A 24,927-nucleotide genomic window follows, 5' to 3' on the forward strand; every position below is an offset into this window, starting at 1 on the left:
GGAGGTAGACATGGGAACAACAACCCATGCTCTATAGACCACTTTGAAGTGTACATGGTCTTTGGCACCTCTTGGCCTTTATCGCTCCCTGACTGCTCCAGTTGCCAGCACAAGTACCCCGGTGCGAACTGCCTTTGATAGGGCGGGGGGTGGATTGGGGCGGTGGTCGTGCAGACAAGACACAGGAAGACTTGTGAATGGAGACACACTTATGTGGATTGCAGGGGGCCGTCCAGCGTGAGGGGGGATGCTTGGCAGGAGACACGGGGTCTGGAGGTAGACATGGGAACAACAACCCATGCTCTATAGACCACTTTGAAGTGTACATGGTCTTTGGCACCTCTTGGCCTTTATCGCTCCCTGACTGCTCCAGTTGCCAGCACAAGTACCCCGGTGCGAACTGCCTTTGATAGGTCGGGGGGTGGATTGGGGCGGTGGTCGTGCAGACAAGACACAGGAAGACTCGTGAATGGAGACACACTTATGTGGATTGCAGGGGGCCGTCCAGCGTGAGGGGGGATGCTTGGCAGGAGACACGGGGTCTGGAGGTAGACATGGGAACAACAACCCATGCTCTATAGACCACTTTGAAGTGTACATGGTCTTTGGCACCTCTTGGCCTTTATCGCTCCCTGACTGCTCCAGTTGCCAGCACAAGTACCCCGGTGCGAACTGCCTTTGATAGGGCGGGGTCGTGCAGACCTATAACCATGTTTTGTATCAATAAAATACAACGGCCTTCCTTTTATTGCCAACGCTTGAACAAATCAAAACAACCATTGTTAAAATATATATTGGGTTTTATTTTGGATCTTAATTTCAATTGAACATAAATAATAAACATTACACATTGTAAATTTGCGGTTGCAGCACATCCAGGGAAAATCTGCGGTATTGTCCACTGTCGCTGGGGAAATGTTGTCTAATGGCAAGTACCGCACAGGCAGGTATTACTCTCCGAACGCGGTGTCCGAGCCTCCCGTGAAGCCACCAAGTGAAGCAACGATAGGCCACCAGCCTGTACCACCTGTGAAAATGAAAGATGCAAACTGTATTAAAATGACAAAACTTTCTTATCACTGTCGATTCAGGTAAAAAATTCTATCTAGAAAATGCACAATATGGAACCAATTTACATGCATTCGAATGATATGTAGATGTAATTTTATATGTGGGAGACGACCATGACATAGTAGTGGCATCACTGACATCACAACCAGAGTATACTTACTCGTTACTCGGATTACGCGGACGAACAGTGCCGCGAAGTTCGTGCATAAGCACCATCATCATCCTCAACACGGTCCGTGAGAGGCAGGCTTCCCTGAACTCTGGCAGCTCAGTGATGCATTGCTGACTTGGCTCGCCTTCCGAAATGTAGGCCAGGCATCCCGAGTTTTCTCGGCAGCAGCAGTTCTCCTCCTCAGTTGGCATTAGCTCGCACCGATTGCACGTGCACCAGGTGGAGACGCCGTCCATGCGACATGGTCCAGGCTCTTCATCCGTTGACTGGTCCTCCCAACTGCCGTCCGAATCCCCATCGTTTTCGCGTGCTTGCCTTTCCAGTAGTTCTTCCTCGGTGTACTCGGGCTCGTACATATACGGCATTATTGTAGCCATTGTGTGGTAAAGAAAGTAAAATAATTTATAGCGGTGGTACTGGTATCTGTTCACACGGGCTACAATCAACGAAGGTAGCTGACCAGAGCACAGAAACGAGTCACAGAATACTCAAAGTAACACAGAGAGAGGAATGGATTCGAAAATCTGCTGCTGTGTGTTGTGAAACGGTCTGTTTATACTTATTGAGGAAAGAGGCGTCCTGCCATTTCCATGGCGACACTTCATTAGCTGAGGCGCAGCGATTGTTGACACGAAACGGGAAATGGGCGGTACGCGTCTGCTGATGTCAGGCTCAGGGGCGGGGGATTTGATTTAGTGCCGCAAAAGCAGGTGAGCCAGGGCGATGGGGGGAAATGATAGGATTATCATAAAATGGCGGATGTTTTCGAGTGCGTTAATGGACGAAAAGTCGGGTAAGGTCCATAGGAAAGTTTTCTACGATCTACCGATTTATGCTTAAAAACACATGGCCGAACCATAGGAACAATAAAAAAAAAAAGTCCCGGAACTATCCTTTAATAAGGGTGAACTAGATGTTCTTGGCCAGAATGGACTCTTAATAAGGGCGAATTTGACCCCATGCAGGATTGACTTACTTCATAGGGAGGTGGTTAAGTGCTTATACGGCGGGAGAAGCTATTGTTCCAGAGATAATTCTGCTTCATTCCCTGCCTTGGCATTTTCTGTGCTGAAAGCTGCGGCGGCTCATCTCCACGGGTTGAAACATGAAGGCATTGACAGTGAGCATAAATGACGAAAGCAAACTCTGGTAAGACAGTGACTCAGTACTGTGCAGAGGGCAATATTTAACAGACAATGTTAAGAAAAGACAGTGAACACTTAAAGCATTGGGATAAGGTTGGTGGTCTGCTGGGACACCACAGAGCTATTCAATTTGACATACTTACCCCTGGTCATACATGGAAGCACTACTTGGAGGACCTGGAGGGAGGGCTAGCGCATGTGGTAATATTCAACAGAGCTAGAGGCAGCTGGCAACGCGCACTGCTTGGTGGCCCTGGAGGGTGGGCCAGTGCATGGGACAATATACAACAGTACTAGAGGTTGCTGCCAACACTCCCAGGGAGCTGGGTTGGAGCGGGTGGTACCGGCTATAGTGGGTGTGGACAGATGTCCCATCGAAGGGGCTTAAAGTGAGGACCGAGGCTACGTGCTTTTGTTCTTGGGGTAAGCTAATACTTGAGACTGCAAGAGGAGGTCAGTGATATATATGCTCACACCCCTTTGACATAAATGAATTGTGAAGTCATCCGCGATATGGATGTATCAATGTAATTATTAGCAGCGCTCACGGGTCATTCAGTTTACATAGACGCATTGGTAGGTTTGTTTTCTCAACTCTTTTTCTCCTGATTTATACTGCCCTATGCCAAGGGGAAAGAAAAAGACTACTCAATCACTCCCTTCTAAGAATTCGCAAACCGAACAAAATCCTTTGAAAAAACTCTGGGGTGCAACAGTTTTAGACACATCTTCAATAGCTGCTGCGAAGTACTCACTCCCAAAATATCAACTCGCAGGAAATGGAGATGGCGGCTGCTAAGGAGGGCTTTGCTCACTCCCAAAATATCGACTCCCAGGAAACGACGTTGGCATCTGCTAAGGAGGACTTTGCTGTTAGCTTTCAAGGCTTTCAAGACACACTTTCAGCTTCTTTTCAGGCACAATTTACTAATTTACGTCGGAAATAAAACAATCACTCTCGGACTTCAGCAAAGACATAGCCAATTCAGGGGAGCGGTTTGAGGCTAACGAACAGGCAGTTCAGGTTCTATCACAAGATAGTAAACAGAGAGACATTGCATTGGAGCAGCGACACAAAATCTTGAGCTTCAATACGAAGATCTGGAGAATAGGTCCCATTGTTCGAACATTAGAGTGAGAAATCTAATGGAAACGGTTTTGGACTCTCAGCTAAGAGAGGTTGTGACCCAGATCTTCGCGGACTTGCTTCCAGATGAGGGGAATCCTTCAATCTCAATAGACCGAATACATCGGACCGGTCCAAAAGGAGTGAACCTGGCTCTCGCCCATGGGACATTTTGGCTGCATGTGCTTCCTATCAACAAAAGAAACAGATATTAAAAATGGCATGTGAGCAAAGTACGATTACTTAGAACGGGGCAAGTCCAGCTTTATCAGGATCTCTCCCAGATCACCCTCCAGAAAAGGCGAGAGTTGCAACCAGTTGTCACTACTAAGAGATACAGGGATAAAATATAGATGGACTTTTCCTTTCGGAATTTTGTTTTCAATCGAGGGCATGCAACGCAGGATTATGTCCCGAGAAGCTGGTTTCGCTTGGCTGCAAGTTGAAGATGAGGCGGAAGGCGAAATGGGCTCCGGTATCGACCGCCTACCTCAGAAGACTAAAACATGGGAATGGTCGCTGGTGTCGTGCAGAGGGGGGAAAAAGCAAATGCACCAGCAAAAAGAGGATTGGAAAGTCTGCTTGAGAGGTCCGACCCATAAGACGACCGAGTAAGACACAAATATTGGCAAAAGTGGCAATTAAGGATGGATCTGAGGCAGGCTTGAATCTTATCTGAAATGGAGGAGGAGATGCTGCAGAACTTTGTTGGAATCTTTCTGTTAACTTCCTACCGCACCTCCTCAGAGGTACTCTGCTTTTCCTCTCCTTCCCCCAGAAGCTCACGCTCTCCCAAGCTCTGGTTCTCTCTAGGTTGGACTGTTGAAACAGCCTCTTTATAAATCTACCTGCCTCTACTCTCTGCCCTCTGCAACTAATTCAGAACAGGACTGCAAGACTTGTCCTTGGCCCCAAGCCCTGGAATCATATCTCTGCAGCTCTGGAATCTCTCCACTGAGATGCGAGGATTAAATTAAAAACCCTCTGCATTGTCCACAAGGCTTTCTGGAGCCTGGGTCCAAAATACCTTCAGCTATCACTCTGCAAATACCTCCCCTCTCAAGCTCTTCGCTCCTCTACCTTTAACTTTCCTCAGGGTCAGTCATTTTTAAAAAACATGCTGGGGGTAAATCTCTGTCTTCGGCTGGTGCCTCCCTCTGGAACAGCCTCCCTGCCACTCTTAAACTTGAGGAGAACCATCTCTGGTTCTGGAAGCACATCAAGGCCTTCCACTTTGCTTCTGCCTTCGCCCCCTCTCCTCTGCTGGTCTGTTCTCTCTCTCTTGGCACCATGCACCTGGCCATCTTCTGTCCTCCGGGCCCAGGTTCCTGCTCACCCTGCCACCCTCCTGCACTGCCTCCGGGCCACCCCTTGCACTTGGGTCTGTATCTGTACCCATACAGGTCCCCCCCACCCTTTTTGTTTCTCTTCCTGCACTTTTCTGACTTACCCTGGTTGTCTGCCTTAAACGCAGCACCTGCCACTTGCTGGCTGCACTACCACTTTTTGTTGGTTTTATTATTATTTATTCTGTTCTCTTTTTGCTCCGCACTTTCCACTTCTCCCCGTTCCTTGCACTTTTTCCCTCGCCCCCTCCAATGCACTTGAGCGTTCTCGATGTCACTGGGCCTAGTAAGATCGTTGTTTTTGTTCTCCCCTGTTCCTCTCCCTTGCTGCGCTCTGAAAAACTTGTGTATGAGCGTGATATAAATCAAATTTCAATTCAATTCAGGAAGGTAACAGATGGGTATTTTAGGATAGCCTGCACGTTGTCTTGGGGTTTAGTGGGCTCATGGCTGGGGACGGGTGCCCCGGACTTTGTTAGGAACTGTGGCTCACACCAGGAGACTATGGTTGGGATTAGTTATGTACAAATTGGAATTAGGCTGAGTGTAATGGGTGGGAACAAGCTGGAGGGGAAGAGGACAAGGGGAAGACCTGATTGGTACTTTTGGTTAACATATGCAAACTGGCTGAAACCTGAGGCTGTTGGGACACCAATGACTTGGTAGTATAATGGGACAGTTTAAATGCCTAACATTGAACATTAGAGGTTTGAACACACCAGCGAAGCATAGAAAGTTGGATGCTCTTTTGGGGCGTCACCAATCGGACTTGGTGGCGCTCCAAAGACACATATATACGTTTATCGGATAAACATAAACTGCAGCTTCGTCGATACCCGCTGGTGCTACAGGCAAATGCTGAGAGGAAAGTGGCAGGAGTTCTGTTGGCATTGAAAGCTGGCCCTCTCTGTACAGTATTGCAGACGCATATCCATAAAGAGGGAAGATATATTTTCGCTGTACTAAAGGTTGGCCCCAAAAAAATTACAGTGGCGTCCGTATACGGGTCAAGAGGCCTTTATAAAAGTCAGTTATAACCCAGGTTGAAAAGTTCAGTGAGGGAGATATAATAATGCTGGGAGACCTTAACATCGCTTGGGACCCCGCTGGAGACTGAAGTTAAGCTACTTCCTCCAAACATACGATGCCCTCTAAAGCACTAAAACAGAGATTTGCTAATTTGACTCTGGTGGATGTATGGCCCACCCTGATGGGAGATGAGAAACAATATACATTTTATCCGCATGCTCATCGATCATGTTCCTGTATCGATAATGCTTGTGTTTCTAAACCTATCTTGGGTCGAGGTACCTCTATGATCTGTCACCCCATTGCAATTTCTGATCACGCCCCATTGACTATACAGATTGAAATAGAAGGGATGATTCAAAGGGTATGGCCGTGGCAATTCCCATCCGTGCTGGTACAGGACACAGTGGTGAAGGGGGAAGGTGGAGGCTGCAATAGAGGAATTATTTGACCAGAATATAACTCCCGATATCTCCGTTAATATGGTTTGGGATGCATTCAACGCTTCAATCCGTGGGATTCTAATAGCAGAAGTGGCAAATAAACGCCGGCAGAGATTGGTGTTGGAAAGATCCTTGGAAATAGAATTACAACAAATAATGAGGAAACTAGAAACTCGTGCAGGCCCGGTAATATTAAAAGCATATAGAGTTGCGAATGCTAAACCTGACCTGTTCTTGACCAAAAAAGGCGGAGAAATCTCTGTTGTATATGCGCCAAAGGCCAACAAGGCAGATACACTATTGGCGAGACAACTGCGCCAGAAGATAGCTTCACAAACTGTCCAAATGTCAGATTTGCCAGAGGGGGGGTACTGTTACTGAAACACGTTTTATTCACAGTTATATCAAACTGAGAACCCAGATGAACAATCCCAGCTAATGTACCTGCAAACAGTTAGTCGCAGGAGGATAGCACAGGGGCAACATGCTCACCTTGGAAACAAGGCGACACGGAGTAACACAGGTTGGATACCCGGGTCAGCGCTTAGAAACCTCTGGGTATTAAGCGCATTGTAAATAACCTATCATATCATATCCCCCGGATCTCGAGGGCAAACCAAGATATCTTGGGAAGTGAAATTACTCTTGACAAGTTGCTTAACGTTATTAAATCACTTCCCCTGAATACATCTCCAGGATCTGATGGGTTTTCGGCTTCCTTTTGTAAGATCTTTTTTAAGATATTGGGCCTCATTCCGAGTACGGCGCTAACCAATGGCGCTATTAACGCCTTGGTTGACGCTGTACCCGGACCGGCAGCGCCTTGGTGGATGGCGGAATCACCGCCCCATTCCAAGGTTGGCGGGGCGGTGATTCCCCATTCACCAAGGCTCTTCCCCATTCCCAAATGAGCCCCCATGGGGCTCAATGGGAATGGGGAAGATGCAAATAACGGTGACCGTTCATTACGGTCACCGTTATTGGCTTGCAGTCCCCTTTGCGCCCTCGACTTTAACACCTGCTCAAAGCAGGCGTTAAGGGCGAGGGCGCAGAGGGAACTCGGAGTATGGCGGTAAGGGAATACCGCCACCGGTCTCGTTACCGGTGGCCGCTATCCCTTACCGCCATACTCGGAATGAGGCCCATTGGCTCCTAAGTTTAGTGCACCTCTATATCTCATTTCTCAGCACGGCTAGTATATCCCCTTCAATGGAGGAAGCAAAGATCATACTGATTCCAAAATCGGGTAAAGACCCACGCAGGTGCGGTTCGTATTGGCCTATTGCTTTAATTAATTTGGATGCCAAGATTTACTCAAAAACTTGGGCAAATAGATTGGAGGGTCTACTTCCGTCTATTATACAACCAGACCAGTCTCGATTTTATAAAACATCGACAGACACACGACAATATACGGCGACTATGCCATGTTTTGGAAAATGTGGCAAATAAACACATACCTGCGATTCTTTTATCATTCGACGCTGAAAAGGCTTTTGACCAGGTTGAGTGGTCCTTCCATTTCCAGTCATGGCCATGATGGGGTTTGGCCCACACTTCACGGCAAGGGTCAAAGTAAATTACTTCTTTCCAGTGGCACTGCTATTAAACGATGGAGAACTTTCACCCCCAATCTCTATGCCGAGGGGAACTAAACAGGGATGCCCCATGTCGCCACTTTTGTATACCATAGGATTGGAGCCCTTTTTAGCGAAACTACAGCAAACGTTAGATATTCATGGGATTCAATTCGGGGGAACAGAACATAAAATCATGGCATACGCTGATGACCTGTTGCTAGTGATTTCAGAGCCTGCTGGATCACTGCCCGGAATAGAAAGAGAATTGGAACAATATGGCTGTGTTGCTAGTCTGAAGGTTAACCTGGCCAAATCAGAAATATTAAATGTATCTCTGCCCCCTACCACTTTTTTACATACTGAAACTAAATTTGGTGGGCTCAGGGTCAGATTAAGCTTTTGGGAGTCACAACAACCCCGAATATGGAAGGCTTATATGAAGCTAATTTCCTCCCTTTGTTAACGGCGATTACGGATCAACTTGGGCAGTGGGGTCTGCTTTCAATTTCTTGGCTCGGACGGATGAATGTTATAAAAATGTCAATTCTCCCAAAAATGTTATACTTTTTCCAGGCACTTCAAACCCGAATTCCTTTTGTTTCGTTTTTTTAAAAGATGCGTAAGAGTATCTCTGAATACATTTGGAATAATAAACCCCCTAAAGTGGCATGAGGTTTTGGTAGCACCTACTGGGAAAGGAGGGTTGGGTCTTCCCCGATGTCTACAAATTCTATCAGGCAGCACAGCTCCGGGTAATTAAAGAATGGTGGGGAGTAGATGAACAGAAATGTTTGATACAGGTGGGAACAGGCATTGGGGGGTCTAAATTTAGGGGAAATTCTCTGGCACTGAAAGAAGGACCGTTCCTCCAATATTCACAGAATTAAAATCACGCATTTAGTAGAGGAGATAGGGGATGGGGCGGCGAGACGAAATGGGCTTACGACTTTCCCTTCCCCGTTTACGCCGATTTTCTTTAATCCTACTTTTCCTCCGAGATGTGATCCTCAGGCTTTTCTTCATTGGAAACAGGCAGGATGTAGGAGCATTCAAGATTTGTTTGTTGGTAAGGAAGTTAAAACCTTATTCACAAAGTGTAAGGTGAATTTTGGTTTAGATGATAGGGAACACTTCCGATACTATCAAGTACGTCATTGGATTTTGGCACCACTTCTTAGACAGGTGGCTATTAGAGAGCTTACTTCTTTTGAGAAATTTGTCACTATGAATCCAGGCAATACAGCCCTAATATCAAACATTTATAAAATCTGGAATAGGTCACTATCTGCTACCTCATGGCACTGTAAAACTACATGGCAATACCCTTTGGGATCACCGGTTGCAGACAATGAATGGGAAAGGTTGTGGAAGGATATTCTTAAATACACTCATTCTATACAATTGCCAGAGTTCTGGTATAAATTGCTCACTCAGTGGCATTACACACCTGCTCGATTGCATAAGATAAAATCTTCTTTGTCGGACCAATGTTGGCGAACATGTGGGGCGATTGGAGACTGGAGGTATGTGTGGTGGCATTGTCCGGTTTTGGCGGGCTTCTGGGCAGAGACTGATAATTGTATGCAACAATTGCTCTGAGGTTCGAAGCCTTACACATTGAAATATAATCTAGTGCTCATTTTTGACCCCATGATGCGGAATAATTCAAGGCAAAAATGTACAACTTTTGTGGTGTTACAGTGGCTGCATTATTGGGAATTGCACAGAATTGGAAGTCAAAGGACCCTCCAGAGATAGTTGAATGGTTTTACTGCATTTGGAACTTTGTGGCATTAGAGTGGACCACTTATGCAATGCAAGGTGAACTATATTTAACAAGGACTGGGCAGAGGTGCTTGATTTTTTACAATCTGATTTCAACTTACAGTATTGTCCTCAACGGCTACGGATTCTTGATATTTGCTAATCATGTATGATGTATGTTTTCTATTTTCTTATGTACCATGTAAAGGGTTAAAATCAGGCTCACCAACTATGTGGCGCGGTGGTTATTTATGTTGTAATATTCCAAAATGCTAATACTTTAATTTGTTTTTTTAATTTTTCTTTTAAATGTTTTTTTTTTTTTTAAATCGGTGCAGCCTTTACTGAAATATGAACTGTCTTTCTGGTTGAATGCTATGATTTGCTGTTTTATGCACGACTCACTGAAGAGTTTTGTTTTTTGGGAAAGCTTCGGGCCCCCTCAATGACATGCCTAATACCCATGACTTGTACAACCTGCCATTTCACCATTAAAGAGCTACGGGAGAGGCTACTGGGGTCAAGAATGTTGACCTGCGCTTCGACATTTTTGGCAGCTGGAACGGACAGATGGGTTTGGGGCGCAAGGAAATGCCAACCCTGCAAGTGGATGTTATCCAGAAAATAGTACCTGTGCGTGAGCATGGTAGTCTGCATTTTTGGCATTGTACATGTGGTATTCTTCTTGGAGTGCGCTGCCTCATTAAGATGAAATGCTGGTAACGATGCCACGTGTTAGGAAGCAGAGCGTTCACTTTAAATGGCCGATTATGGGATTACGCCAGTGGTCTTCAAACTTTTTTGGCCAGGGCCCCCCTGAGCAAAATTTGGGCAGGTCGGGACCCCCCAGAAATGCCAAATGGACAGTATATATTGCGCGCCGTCACCTGCTCCCATCAAAGTCGCTGGGCTCCCTCATCCCACTCCTACCCAGTCGCTGGTCTCTCCCCACCCCATCACACACCCAGGGCTCTCCCCACTCTGCTCCCATCACTATCCCATGGTTCCCGCCCATTGTGCTCCCACCATAGTCCCTCGGTTCCCCCATCCCGTTCCCAACACAGTCTGAGGGCCAGTGGCGGCTGGTGAATCTTTTTTAAGTGGAGGGGCATTAAGGGGAGGTTCGGGGGGGTTTCCCCCTGTGAATTTTTTTTTAAATAATAGGTTAAAATGTTGCATTGTAGAGCATACTTTTAACAAAAAATGGGTAAATAGCCAAACAGTTTGCAATTGTTGCTGGGAGTCCAGGGGGCAGGCATTGATATTTTATTTCTATCGCGCTCGTACACAAGTGTTTCAGAGCGTGACAAGGCAAGGGAGGGGAACAGAGGAGAATAAAACAGCGATCTTACTAGGCCCAGTGACATTGAGAACGCGCAAGTGTGAGGGGAAAAGTGCATGGAAGGGGGGAGAAGTGGAAAGTGCGAAGCAGAGGAGAAACAGATAAATAACAATAAATAAATAATAAAGGCAACAAACAGTGGTAGTGCAGCCAGCAATTTGCAAGTGCTACGTTTAAGGCAGCAGACAGGGTAGGTCTGATAAGTGCAGGAAGAAAGATGGTTCTCCTCAAGTTTTAGAGTGGCAGGGCGCTGTTCCAGAGGGAGGCCCCAGCCGAAGACGGAGATCTACCCCCAGCTCGTTTCTTTGATAAACGACTGACCCTGAGGGAGTTGGAGGTAGAGGAGTGAAGAGCTCGAGAGGGGAGGTATTTGCGGAGGAATAGCTGAAGGTATTTTGGACCGAGGCCCCAGAAAGCCTTGTGGACAAGGCAGAGGGTTTTGAATGATAGATGTCCGGTAAAAAGATACCATCCCTGTCCCCTGGGCCCCACTGGTCCTAACACAATGAACATGATTATGTGTATATGCAAGGCGCTGCACATTCATACAGCAATCACTCTATCATTCACATGAGCATCCATCACCATACACTCACTCATAACGCATCCATACACATGTTTAAATAAAAACAATGAACATAAACGTACCTTCTGCATTGGCCTGTGTGTGGGTGCTGCTCCAGCTGCTCTGTCCGTATGTGCGAGGAGGCGCAGGAGCTCCCCCTCGGACATACAGACATGCAGTGCCCCAGCCAGCATTTCCAATGAGCTATGCAATGCTGGCGAAGCAAAACGCCCCAGCACTTGCATGGCTCAGTGAGCATGTGCGGCTGGGGAACTAAACTGAACTGTCAAAGGGAAACAGTGTTTCCCTTTGACAGTTCAGCCAGCCCAGGAGCACTCCATTAGCTGGATAAAGCAGCTGAGGGAGTGCTCACTGTTTCACTGGGCTGGCTCCTTAGCTCCTCCATAATGGGTGAGGGGCCACTATGCAGTTAGTAATGTTGACCATTGTTGCTGAATATATCACAATTTACTTACATTTTAACACAAAGCACCCCTTTGGGTACTATTGAAACAGTGGGCTTCATAACTACTCTGGCGGTAGCTGTGCCGGTAAAACCGGCACGGCTGCCACTGGAGTTGCATCCGGGTCTGGCACCCGCGAATGGGCAATTACTAGGTCATGCCGAGTTAGGCGGACATGATAATTGCCCTTTCGAAGGTGCCGGTAGATCCCCATTCCCATTTGAGCCCCATATGGCTCAAATGGGAAGGGGGAGCTCGGATGCACCGGCACCGTTAATAACGGTGCTGGTGCATCCGACGAGCTGAGGTCAGACCTGGCGGGGGCTGTCAAGCACCCACGAGCACAACTCTTACTATGGCGGAACGGTAGCAACGGTGCCGGTAGCTTACCAGCACCGTTGTTACTGGTCCGCCATAGTAGTAATGAGGCCCAGTCTGTGACTAAAGGAATGAATATCCATTTACAACTGTGGGCCACTTTTTCATTGTTGCCTGAGACAGTTTCATGCTTCAGCCCGCCCATGTGGGCCACCCCTGCCCATTTCTTCCAATCTAAAAAAAAAAAAAAAAAAATCATGCTGAGCTCTCAGGGCCCCCCTGGGATGCACCCGCGGACCCCTAGGGGGTCGCGACCCACAGTTTGAATACCACTGGATTACGCGGTGCACATGTGTAATGGCTTTTGCCCCTAGGGTTTATTTCAATCGCTCCGCAGCTGATTTATCCAGCACACGCTCAAATGATTGCTTTCTGCCTGCATGCATGTTGTGCCTGTGTGCAATATACTGCTGAAGTGTGATGTTATACATGTAAATGGGATGCATTCACGGCAGAAAGAAAATATTTGGAGCTGTCATTATTGGACTTAAATCTGGCCCCCTGGCCCTGAGGCCAAGAACTAGCCAAAGAGCTGCACGTAGGCGCATAAATAGTCCTTGCTATTCCCTCTGTGCCGTTGCTCGTAAAGAAACGGGATGCGCAGGAAGTTGAAGGGGATGGGGCAAGACATGGGGGCCCACTCGTCGAGTGTTAAATCCTCCTCTGACCCAACCCCATAGTTGTTTCACTGCCTGTGGTCCCACGCCTCCCTTCCAAGCTGATTTCGCCGCCCCTATTCTGAAAGAGTGGGTGCCATATTCTGTGGGGTTCCAGCCTGCCTTGGGCATTGCCTTCTTCATGACTGCCTGGAATTGGAAACGGCTGAGGACTTTGCCATTGCTGCGGATTAGGAACTGCCCCTCTCCCCCGCCCTAGTGGTGGCCATGTGTTGAGGAAACTCTTGGTGATGCTTATAGGACAGTTTAAAAAAAAAAAAGTTTTATGTCATCTATACAATGGGTTAATCATTCTGCCCTTCCCGTCCTGATCTGTTTCAGACTTTCTTAATAGAATTGTCATGCTTTCCTTCCCCATGCGGACGTCCTCAATAGCTAGCGCATCGTCTGCTGTTGTACTTCTGGCTATTAACTCACTGACCCTGAGGGCCCTCATGTATGCCAGGACAAAGCCGCCCTGAATAACTTTATTTCATATGTGCAGGTGCATATGTCACATAATTATGTCATTTAGACCATTCACTTCCTGAAATTAACGGGGCGTCTCTTGTCTTTATTGGGACCCTCCAGCCTGGCCCATCCTTTGAGGGCATATTTCACTTATGTGCGGTGTGTTGGATCCCTGGCTCCTGCCAGCTTCACAAAATTTGCTACGGCTGACAGATGTGCCCTTGCCCAGAATTTCTTCTTTTTTTTTAACAGAAAGCCCTTTCCACAAAATTACTAATATGAAGGTGGGCGCTGTTGCGTGGCTAGAAAATGGCTGCCACCCGATATGGCTCTGGCTCAGACGAAGGCTGTAAATCCTTTAAAAATGTCCTGCCTTCCTGAGAGTCGACCCCATCCAAAAATTGATGTGCATCCATCCAAGGGGTGAGGCATTGGAACGCCACGGTCCTGAACCATTACTCGTTCTCCTGGCTCGGAAATACAGCCTAACCGAGGGAAGAGTCTGCCCGCAGCGGCGGGGAGATCACACTGCTGGTGCTTGAGGGGGGACCACTGCTGGGTGCATTGAGGGTCCTGAACGCCTGATCCCTGTGCGGGGATAGATGAGAGGATCCTAGCTGCTAAGTGGTCGCTTACGGTCCATGCATAACAGGTGAGGAGCACACATCGAACGGCGACGCTGCTTGGACCACATCGCTCGAATACAGCAACTGCTGGCCCGGAATAGGCGTACACTTTCTGTCCTGCTAGAGGAGCGGGGCCGAGCCCCCCCCTGGCATCTGGTGACTGAGCCCTGGTCTGGCAGCTGACTCCCCCGCATGAGAGCTTGCGTCTGCGCCTGGCCCCAGTTGTGGTGCGCTTGCCACCCATCAGTGAGCTGGCACGCTGAAGTGGGGAGCCCTGTGCCAAGGCGGCAGTGCTGATTGGCCCGCAGCACTGGGGTGGCCCCAGTGCTGATAATGTTTGGTGGACTCTGTGATAGCGCCCCAGTGAGTAGCTGGGCTCTCAGTGGAGCGTTGTAGCGGGGGGCGGACTTGTATGGCCGTGTGCTCCTCGGAGGGCTGGTGCACCTCCTTTCAGATCCACAGGTCTGGGTGGCAGTGGGGGCTCAGCCCTCTGGTGCGGCCCTGGGTCTGACACTCCTTGGGAGGCGAACTGGACTTGAATCCAATGGTGCGGGTCAATGCTTGGGAGCTGCATTGTGCTGGTTCACCGTACCCCACCATATAGACTGCTGCGTGCCTGTGCTCCCACCTCGGAGGGGGAGCTGCCGGACCTCAACAGGAAATATTGAAGGCTTGCGCAGCACCCACAGTGTGAAGAACAGCAGGATGCCGATGGCACAGATCAGGCACAACCACAACAGATCTCTTGAAATTGGCAACCCCAAGAAACAGGCCCAAATGGACCAGTTTGCTCTACTTGATCTGGCGCATGCCATTCCTGATGCGAGTCATGGCCCATCCCAGCTATACGTCTTGGCCTTGAACCAGACACTGCTGGCTTTTAAAAATAGCACTGATAACCTCAGTTCCAAAATTCGACAACCCTAACACATAAGTTTGATATCAAGGCGATCGAAATCGACAAGCATTATGGCCGTATGACCAAGGTGGAACAGCGGATCAGTGATGGTGAAGATGAAGTGTCCATCCTGCAGCGAGAGGTTGCAGCACTCCAACAAACAGTCAAGAAGGGGGCAGCAAAAATGAGAACCTCGAGGGCAGGTCCAGATGGAATAACATTCGCATTTTATGGGTTCCTGAATCCACACACGTGGATAATATGGAAACATTTGTGGAAAAATTGCCCATGGAGGTGCTGGAGAGCCCCCCCAGTCACGAGTATGTTTATGGTGGAGCGGGTGCACAGGTCCCTGGCAGCCAGACCTCCTCCTAGGGTGCCGTAGCGGCCCAACATTGCTAGAATTTTTAACTACCTAGACAGAGACATGCTGCTCCATGCTGCCATAGACGAGAAAGAATTACATTGGGGGGCTGCAACTATCCGCCTCTTCCAAGACTTTAGCCTGCAAGCACAAGACTAGAGAAAAACTGTTCTAACTGTAAAAAATATCCTACGGAGGAAGGAAGTACGCTACTCAATGTTATACCTGGCCAAGCTTAGGGTGGTGCATGGGGGTAAAGCAATCTTTTTTTACTTCTCCTGAAGCCGCAGAGCGCTTCGCACTGGATCTTCCTGATCCCGATGGATCACCCCGTTGATCCCACTGCTCCACTTTGATGGAGTTTCACCATCACTGCGCTCTTGTCCTAGTGCCTAATCCTAAATGGAACTTATATTGAGGCAAATATGTCGGGTTACGCCTTCCGTGTAGAGGGCTAATCTAGCCGCTGACGGCTCCCCATTTTCCGCAGGCACTGCAGACATTGTTTGGTGTTATTGATGGGCTATGTTAGGGTGGGTGGGGGGCGCTTGTGCCGGTAGGTTTGTGTTTCTGGCGTGTTTGGGGGGAGGTAATCCGTGGGACCTGGCGTTATAAGCTGCAGCATAGATGTGTTTTATAAGTGGGATGTGGGGAGGGGTTGGGTTGCAGCGCTAGTGGGTAATGTTGACCTATCGGTGGCATGGAATCTATCTACTCCCCCCAGCTGGATACAGTGGGGGCTCGTGGGCAGCTCAAATGGCTCCGGTGGACTCCTCTAGCTGGTCACAATATGGGAACACCTAAGATGGGGGGGGGGATAGGTCGGACAATATGATCTCAGTGATGACTTGGAATATACGTGGGTTCACCAATCGAAGAAAAAAAAGTGTCTGATTACGAACTATGTTAAGAATCATGGCGTAAATATTCTATGTTTGCCGGAAACACACTTGACATGGGATGGGGCCCTTCCTAACATCGCTGGATGGGGCATAGATAGGTACAGCTCCTCTTTCGCCTCTCGTTCACGAGGGGGTGGTTTGAGGGTTCTTTTGTTGAATACATATACCCCGAACATTGATTGCCCAGAATTCTTCCAACAATGTGCTAATCTTCTCCATAAATTCCCTGACTAAGAGGTTGTGTAGTCAGGTGACTTTAATATGGCAATCCCCCTGGGTCTGGATAGATCATCTACCGCGCAACTCACCCTCCCTAGGGCGGCTCAGAAAATGACTGCCATAGCAGAATACCATGAACTATGACACGTGGCGCATGGCACACTCTACTGTCAAGGAATACTCTTTTCATTCAAGTGTACACGGTCGCTCCTCTAGAATAGACTGTCATGTTAACAGCAGACCTGGCTAGTATACTCCCCTGAACCCTTTCAGATCACTCACCAGTATAAATCCATATTACAGGACCCAACCCCACAAACAACTGCGCTGGCGTTTCAGGTCTAGCGCACTGGATGACAGTGTTTCTGGAAGACATTGCACAAGACATGCAAACCTAATGCCGGTTTGGTCCCAGAACATGGGGTGGTATGGAAAGCCTTCAAGGTATATATTAGGGGATGCTGCATTTCCAAAGAGGGAGGTATCTTGAAGGCTTTGTGAAGGTCCATGTCCACACTGGAGGCTCAAATCAAAGATTTGGAGACACAAAAGGGATCCCTTGACGCCCCAGATGTTCGTACTAGGGAGGGAGGAAATGAGTCTATTGGCAGCCAGAGAAGAGGGGTTTATCACAGACCGCATAGAGGCAATAGCATATGGCGATGGGGACCGCCCCAGTAAGAAGCCAATTTTCCTAGGCCATTAAACGTGAGTGGCAACTAGATGCCATCATTTAAATTGAGGGCTCAGAGGGGGCTCCTAGTAGAGATCTTGAGAGGATCAATAATATTTTCCGTAACTTTTATGAACACCTTTACACATCCCAAAATGAACACTGGTAACTACTCCATTGCGCAATACCTAGATAGAATAGCTCTGGGTTGGTTAGATTCGACTAAGGGGGAGAGTCTGTTCCCTCCTCTGATGAAGAGCTTCGCAGGGCAATCCTCTCTCTCTCCCTAACTGGAAAGCCCTGGGCTTAGATGGGATAACTGACCAGCTTTAAAAGGCATATATAGATCTCCTACTACCACACCTGCGGGACATGTACGAAGCTGCTAGATCCTCTGGTGTTCTCCCTAATTTCACTAGAACCACCCTTGTGATGGTGTTCCTTAAACCAGACAAAGACCCTGTAAAATGTACCTTGTATAGACCATTATCCCTAATCAATTTGTATTTTTTGTGTTTGTTTATTATTTGTATCGCACACCGAACCCTTAACTGGGCGCTGGAGAGACTTAGTTACATACATGAAAAGATACAGGAAAACATTCTGGAGACAGGGGGCCCTCATTATGAGATGGGTGGTAGTCGTGGATCCATTAGCTCCATGGCTGCCTCCCATACCGTGCCCGTGTCTGGTCTCATTCAATGTGGACTTACCGGTGTAGTCCGACCCTGGTGGGACCGATAAATCCCCATTGAATAGACCATTCCCTATTCCCATTTGAGCCCCCATAAGGCTCAATGGCAATGGGGAGTGCGCTAATAATGGGCTCTTGACTTGCAAGCCCGTTATTAGCGCCCTGGTCCCTTAGCGGGACCCATAAGGGACGTGTGGTCAGACCACACGTTTCTTGCGGTCCCCGCGAAGGGACCTTGGAATAGGGCGGTAAGGGATTACCAGCACCAGTCTCCTTACCGGTGCCCGGTATCCCTTACCGCCCACCTTGTAATGACCCCCAGGGTTACAAAGGGTCTCTCGTATATATGCAATAACAATAGCAAGAAGGCATTACATACAACCTGGTGGTTACACATTTTTATTTATTTATTTTTGCATTTTTAAAGCGCTCACACAGCCCGTGGGCATCGAGGCGCTGTTACAGGAATTGTTTTTGTTTTAGCTGCGTAATTGTTTTTTTTTTTTGTCTAAGTTGTGTATTTATAACGCGTTTAAATACCCAGAGGTTTCTAAGCGCGGCCCCGGGGATCCAACATGCGTTGCTTCGTGTGGTCTTGCTTCCAAGGCGAGAACGTTGCCGCTGAGCTATCCTCCCGGTGCTGACCCAAATAGGTCAGACAGTTGATGATTAAATAATAACATGGTTGCGGGAGTGGTTTGGTGCTGAGCCATTTTTTTTAGTTCAGATTTGAATTTCAGGAAGGAGGGCTCTTGTCTGTAAGAAGGGGGAATGGAATTCCAGAGTTTGGCTGCTTGGACTGGGAAGCTGGCACCACCTGCAGTGCTTAATTTGAACCCAGGTACTGTGAGGAGATGAGTGGGCAGATCTGGTAGTAGGAGAGGGAATGTGCTTGTTGAATTTATCAAACAGGTATTTGGGGGCTGTATTGGCGAGGCACTTGTGGGAGATGGCCAGTGTGTGGAGCATGATTCTCTCACGAACTGGTAGCCAGTTGGATTTGCGTCTAAATGCTGAGATGTGGCTGGCTCTGGGTAAGTTGAGAGCTGCCCTCAAGGAGTTGTTTTGGAGGACCTGGAGTCTGTTTAGATTAGGTTCAGAGGAGCCTAGAAAGAGAGTGTTACAGTAGTCAATTTTAGACAGAGCTAATGCCCTGGCTAATGTGAGGCAGCTATTAGCGAACAGGAAAGATTTACAGCTGTAGATAAGGTTATTGGTGTAGACTGTGGAGGACGCCACAGAGCTGACTTTTTCTTGAGTGATAGTGTAGAATCGAGGTAGACTCCTAGCGTCTTTATTTCTTTAGAGACCTTGATTTTGTTACCGTCGTTACTGAAGGACGTGTACCTATGATCATGCTTGTTCAGACGTGCCTGGGTGCCGACAGTTAGGAGCTCAGTCTTGTCGTCATTGAGGCACAGGCTGTTGGAAGCAATCCAAGCCTGGATTTCTAGGTAGACGTCATTCAATAGTTTAGAGTCTTGGTCGTAGCTGCCAGAGAGTGGGATGAGGACTTGGGTCATCTGCGTAATTGGTGTAGATGACACCCAAGTTGTCCAGTCGGTAGAATAAAAGCTTTGTAAAAATGTTGTAGAGTTTGGGCGACACGCAAGAGCCTTGAGGGACACCACAGAGAATGGGACTGGGGTCGGCTGAGGCTAGTAGGGAAAAGACCATTGTGCTCCGATTGGAAAGAAAGTGACTAAAAATCCAGACAGACGAGGTGAAGGACAAAGGAAAACTAGCAATCCTCTTGCTCCTTGATCTATCAGCAGCCTTCAACCTCGGCTGGTTAAGGTTTGGTGGTCAACGAGGTTGAAGGCTGCTGATAGATCAAGGAGCAAGAGGATTGCTAGTTTTTCTTTGTCCTTCACCTCGTCTGTATGGATTTTTAGGTCTAAGAGGGCGGTCTCTGTTCCTTGTCTTGGTCTGAATCCCGACTGTCTGAGGCCTATAATACGACAATAAAATCCTGGTCAAACTACTGGCTGACTGATTTCTACCATTATATGCCGGCGCTTGTCCTCCAAGACCAGGCAGGCTTCATCCTGGGGAGATCTACTCGGAACAACTTGAGATGTTTGTTCACACTTATACATAACGTGAATCCCGAGACCCTGATCACAGTGGCCACTCTGGATGCGGAGAAAGCCTTCGACTCTGTGGAATGGCCATTCCTGTTCGAGGTTGTTCGGGAGCTGGATTGACTTATCTACAATGGGTCAGACTACTGTACGCGGCACCCAGGGTGGTTGTGTATACCAACAGAATGACTTCTGAATACATTCACCCAACGCGGGGGACAAGACCACGATGCCCCTGTCTCCTTTTCTATTTGCCCTCGCTGTCGAACCACTGGCCTGCTGCATACAGGACTATCACGCCCATCATGGTGTTAAGATCCATTTGCATCTCTCCATAATCTCCCTATACTCGTACGACATACTGCTGTATGTGAAATATCCCGGGCAGATTCTACAACCACTGGTGCAGGAAATATGCAGGTTTGGGGACCTTTTCAGGGCTACGAATAAACTGGTCCAAATAGGAAGTGCTCCCTCTGACTCCAGTGGTGCAGCAGTCTGATATAGGGGAGGCATTCAAATGGTGTCCACAGGGTATTCAGTACCTGGGCATCCTGGTGACCCCATTGGCGGGAGACTTGTGCAGGGAAAATTATGCAAAGGTACTTGAAACACTGGAACATAAAGTTGGGTCGTGGATCCTTCTACCTATCTCTCACACTGCTTGGATATCTTTGGCCGAGATGTTGATCCTTCCGAAATTGTTATACATATTCAACAATGTACCCTCCTGGCCTCCAGCGAGCTTCTGGTCTGTTTTAGGAGCCTGATGGTTCGACTCGCCTGGGCTGGTAAACGGGCAAGGGTGTCGTACAACACCTTGACACTTCCCTATGAACGCGCCGGGCTGGAATACCCGGAACTGAATGCTTATATCCTGGCGCACAGATACCATTCTCTGTCTGGTGGTGGTCCCCCACCGTGGAACTCCGCCATACTCCTCTAGCAAAGGTGACCACCCAGCCGAACGATTTGAGGGGATTGTTGTGGGGGAATCTGGAGAGAGTGGGGTGGTCAGAGATCCAACCAGTGAAAATCACTTGAAAAGCCTGGGGTCAGATGTGCTGGGTGATGGGGGGGGGGGGGGGGACAGGAGCCTGTTACTCTCCAAATCCTGCCATATTCAGAGTCTGTAGTATCCCACTCACCCATGAAAAAAATATTTCAGACTCATTTTGACAGATTGGGGAACCTAGTGCAGGAAGGGGAGTACATCACCTGTGACGCCTTGAAAGCTAAGGGGGAGTTAACAGCAGTGACTATGCTACTGTATTTCCGCTTGGCCAGATTTCCTGCGAGCCCCTACAGCCTTCCCAATACTTCAATATGTTATCTCTGCACCGACCACCAGGAAACCGGTCTCCTCTATTTACAAGATAATTACAGCACAGAAAGTAATTAACGGAGGGAACTATAGGGTCAAATGGGAGCTGGCGCTAGGGAGGTTGATAGCTGAAGAACAGTGGAGCTGAACAACAGTGGAGGGTCACCTGTGCGCAGACTCGCGACCTGTCCCTGAACAGTCGGTTCTGATTAATTAACTTTAAATTCCTATTCCAGGTTTATTACTCGCCTGCTTGTCTGTGCCGTTTCTTTCCCAATAGGTGCCCTCTATGTATAAGATGTGGATCAGACCAGGCTGATTTTTATCATGACTAGGGCATTGTTGGCCAGATCCATTAGCGTGCTTTTGGAGGCTTCTGGTTTCATGCCTGAAGCAAGAAAACCTGTGGCATCTGCCACTGAGGTGTGTTTTTCTGATGTGTGGCTTTCTTCGTTGCCCCCAACGTTCGGTGTGGTCCATTCTACCCCAGTGCTAGCAGCCTGTCGGAACTCTCCAAGCCTCCTCTGGCACCTCTCTTATCTGCTGGTCTGTGTCCAGTCTGAGGCATTATTGTGTTTTAGAGCAAAGACATTCAGAACGCGCTGACAAGATTGGGTTCTCCTGTTAATGATGTTGACCACTGCCATGCTATCCGACCAGACTGCCAGCTATCTGTTGCTTAGCTCCCTGCCCCATAGGCACATTGCAATCAAAATGGGGAAGATTTCCAGTAACGCAATGTTTCTGGTCCACCCGTTGCTGTGCCATGCCTGTGGCCAGCGCTCCATTTGTTCCCCAAAAATTGCCCCAAACTCTCTGCTGTCAGCTGCATCTGTGAATAATACTTTTCTTCTTCATTCAATGGCGTGCCCCTTTTTACTGAGCCATTGAACTTCAAGAAGTCTTCCAATGTTGCCAATCTTTCTTGACATTATTGCCCAGCCTTACGTGGAAATGTGTTTTTTCTTTTTTTTTACCTTTCGTTTTTTAATTCCAGGCTTCTTGAAAACATCTTTTCCTGTGGTATTATCCTGGCTGTGAAGTTGAGTTTTGCCTGCTAGTGACTGGAGCTCCATCACTGTCCCCCTACCTCTTTCTTTATTAATGCTGTGATTTCCCCATTCTTCTGTTAATCTTTCAAATCCGACCAGTGCCTGTTTGCAGGTGTCTTGAGTTTTTCAGACCAATAAATAGAAAAATCGTCCAAGTAATGGATGGTGGAGGTCTCTGGCATGAGCCTCTGGTATGTACATTACAGTAAACAGCAACATTTATCAAAAAAAGCATGTGAAATTGTGCAGCCCATTGGGATGCGTTTGTTGAAATCCTTGTATTCAAACTGAAAACATAGCCGCAGTTGTGACTTTGGGTGTACTGGTAAGAGCCTGAAGGCAGCTTCTATGTCTTCCTTGGCTAGTAAGGCACCTTTTCCTGTCTTCTTAACTAACTTGTGATGGCTTCCCGAAAGCTGGTGTAGGTAACTGCTGACTCTAGTTCTGAAATACCATCATTCACTGACTGACATGCTGTGAGGTAGAATAACAGTTAGCCTGTATTCTCCTTGTTCTTTTTGGGGAGCCAGCCCCAGTGGGGAACAGATGAAATCAGGGAACGTTGCCTCCTCCCAAGGGCCACTCACCTTGCCCAAGTTTACTTCCTTCTGTATTTTTAACCTTGCAATGTCGGGTTTTGCCCTTGCTTTGAGGTTTATGGGGACCTTTGGTAACCTGTTGCCTTTGAAAGGGACCATGAAGCCTTTTTTTAGGACCTTGGTGATGAAGATGCCTGTCTCTCTGTCTGGACATCATTCTAGCCATTTTGTCATCGCCTGCAATTTTATGGGAGATCTGTCTATGGTTGTTTCCACTCTAAGGTCTTCTGGTTTAACTTGCCTAGGTATGTGTTTTTTTTTTAAACATTTTTTTATTTTTTTGTGCATTGCCGTGTCGAATCACTGACTCCCGCCAACACACATTTACTCCATTGGTCATTGGTGCCTGTATCTGCACTCCTTCCCCAAGTTACAGAGCCCATTATCAAACTTCCAGCATGCTGTTTCGCTCCCATTTTTGGGAACTCCAACTGCTGAGTGAGGTGAAATGGGTTTTGGTGAGGGGATATGTCTTAGCCCTCTTACGAAAGGGCTGCCCCCCTTTTTGTTGTTGGTAGCTGTCATTGGGTTTGTGTGTGTAGTGTGGGAGGCTTTCCCTGCATGTTGGGCAGCGGGTATTGTTGATGCCTGTACTGTTTTGGTCTGTAACACATTGACAATGTAAAGGTTTGCTTGTACCTCGTCCCGCCCAAGTTTTGGGTATCTGTCCATTGACATTCTGAACTCCCTATCATAGTTGAGCTAGGCATCACCCCCAAGGGCGTTACTGACTTCCAATATTTTGTCTTGGTAGGCCATTATTGCTGCCCCTTTTCTTGCCTCAGTGGGGCCTTTCACCTTCGCTGTGGTCTCTACCCATGCTTTCAAATGCTCCCTTTCTTCGTCCTCACTTCTATCTGTGTTATCTGATACTGTTTCTGTTTTTCTTCTTTATTTTCCCGATTGTTACCTGTGCTCTTTGTCTTCTCTGGCTTCTTTCCTGAGCTGTTGATGGCTGTGCTTCTGGATGTTGAGGACCTTTCTCCCATGTCCCTCCGTGTTTTCTTGCCAGGCGCACCCTCTTCCATGTCAGAGTTGCTGCCATCCATCTGACTGTCGTGCGACCCACTACTTGCTCTGCATAGTTTCTTGTGCTCCCAATGAAGGCCAAATTCACGTTCCACCATCGATGCCCATTCCAGTATCTTGAGTCTCTCTATGTGTTTGCGCTGCCATTCTAGCAACCGGCTTGTTATTGAACCGGCGCGCCTTTGCTCAACACTCCTCCGTGTTGTGCTGCAAGCCGCTGAGCAAGGTCATTTGTTTCCCAGGTACACGGGACTAGAAACTAGTGGTTAGGGGAGATGCGAGACAGAAAGCGCTCCCATTGCAGGGCCTTGAGAAAAGCAAAGCTAAGTTTAGTTTGTTTCCCGCTTATGTGAAAACAAAAGGGGGAAATGGGAGAAATACAGCGACCCCTGTGCAAGGTCGAAGAAGGACGGCTTGAAATTTGCGCAGCAAATTTAGAGGGGAAACTTGAAAGCGAGAGCAAGATTTGTCGGCAAACCGGGCCCCATGCAGGACGCAGAAAGAAAGCTGTAGTAAACTAAAACCTCCGAAAAGGCACCAGCAAGAGGAATAGAAGGATTAAAAAGAAATGATTTTCAGTGCCGCAGGAGCCTTCATTTATCAACAAAACCCCGCCTGAGGCATAACCTTTGCTGTGGCCCTGTTGGCATGATCAAAGCCGCCCGGATCTCACATTGTTTCAGCCTGGGCAGGGCCTATTTACCACCCATGTGCCCGTCTCCATTGTTTCCTTGCCTGGCTCCATTGTTTCCTTGCCTAACGCGCTTCCCCCTTTGAAGTGGGTAAGTGTTGTTCCCTAAGTGTTCCTTGCCTGGCGCCATCGCCCATTTGGGCTATTGTTGCTTGTAGAGAGCCGCGTGACCAACGAGTGACGGTTGGTGGAGATCAAGATAGAGAGCACTGTGTTGAGG

General features: G+C 48.0%; 1 protein-coding gene across 1 annotated transcript in view; it reads left to right on the plus strand.

Annotated features, from left to right (window-relative positions):
• Positions 1 to 24,927, plus strand: part of LOC138504438 (threonine--tRNA ligase 2, cytoplasmic-like) — a 375,818-nt gene that overhangs the window by 24,748 nt on the left and 326,143 nt on the right. The window lies entirely within an intron of this gene.

Source organism: Ambystoma mexicanum, chromosome 11 (assembly GCF_040938575.1).
Source record: "Ambystoma mexicanum isolate Mex_15411 chromosome 11, UKY_AmexF1_1, whole genome shotgun sequence".
NCBI classification, from domain to species: domain Eukaryota; kingdom Metazoa; phylum Chordata; class Amphibia; order Caudata; family Ambystomatidae; genus Ambystoma; species Ambystoma mexicanum.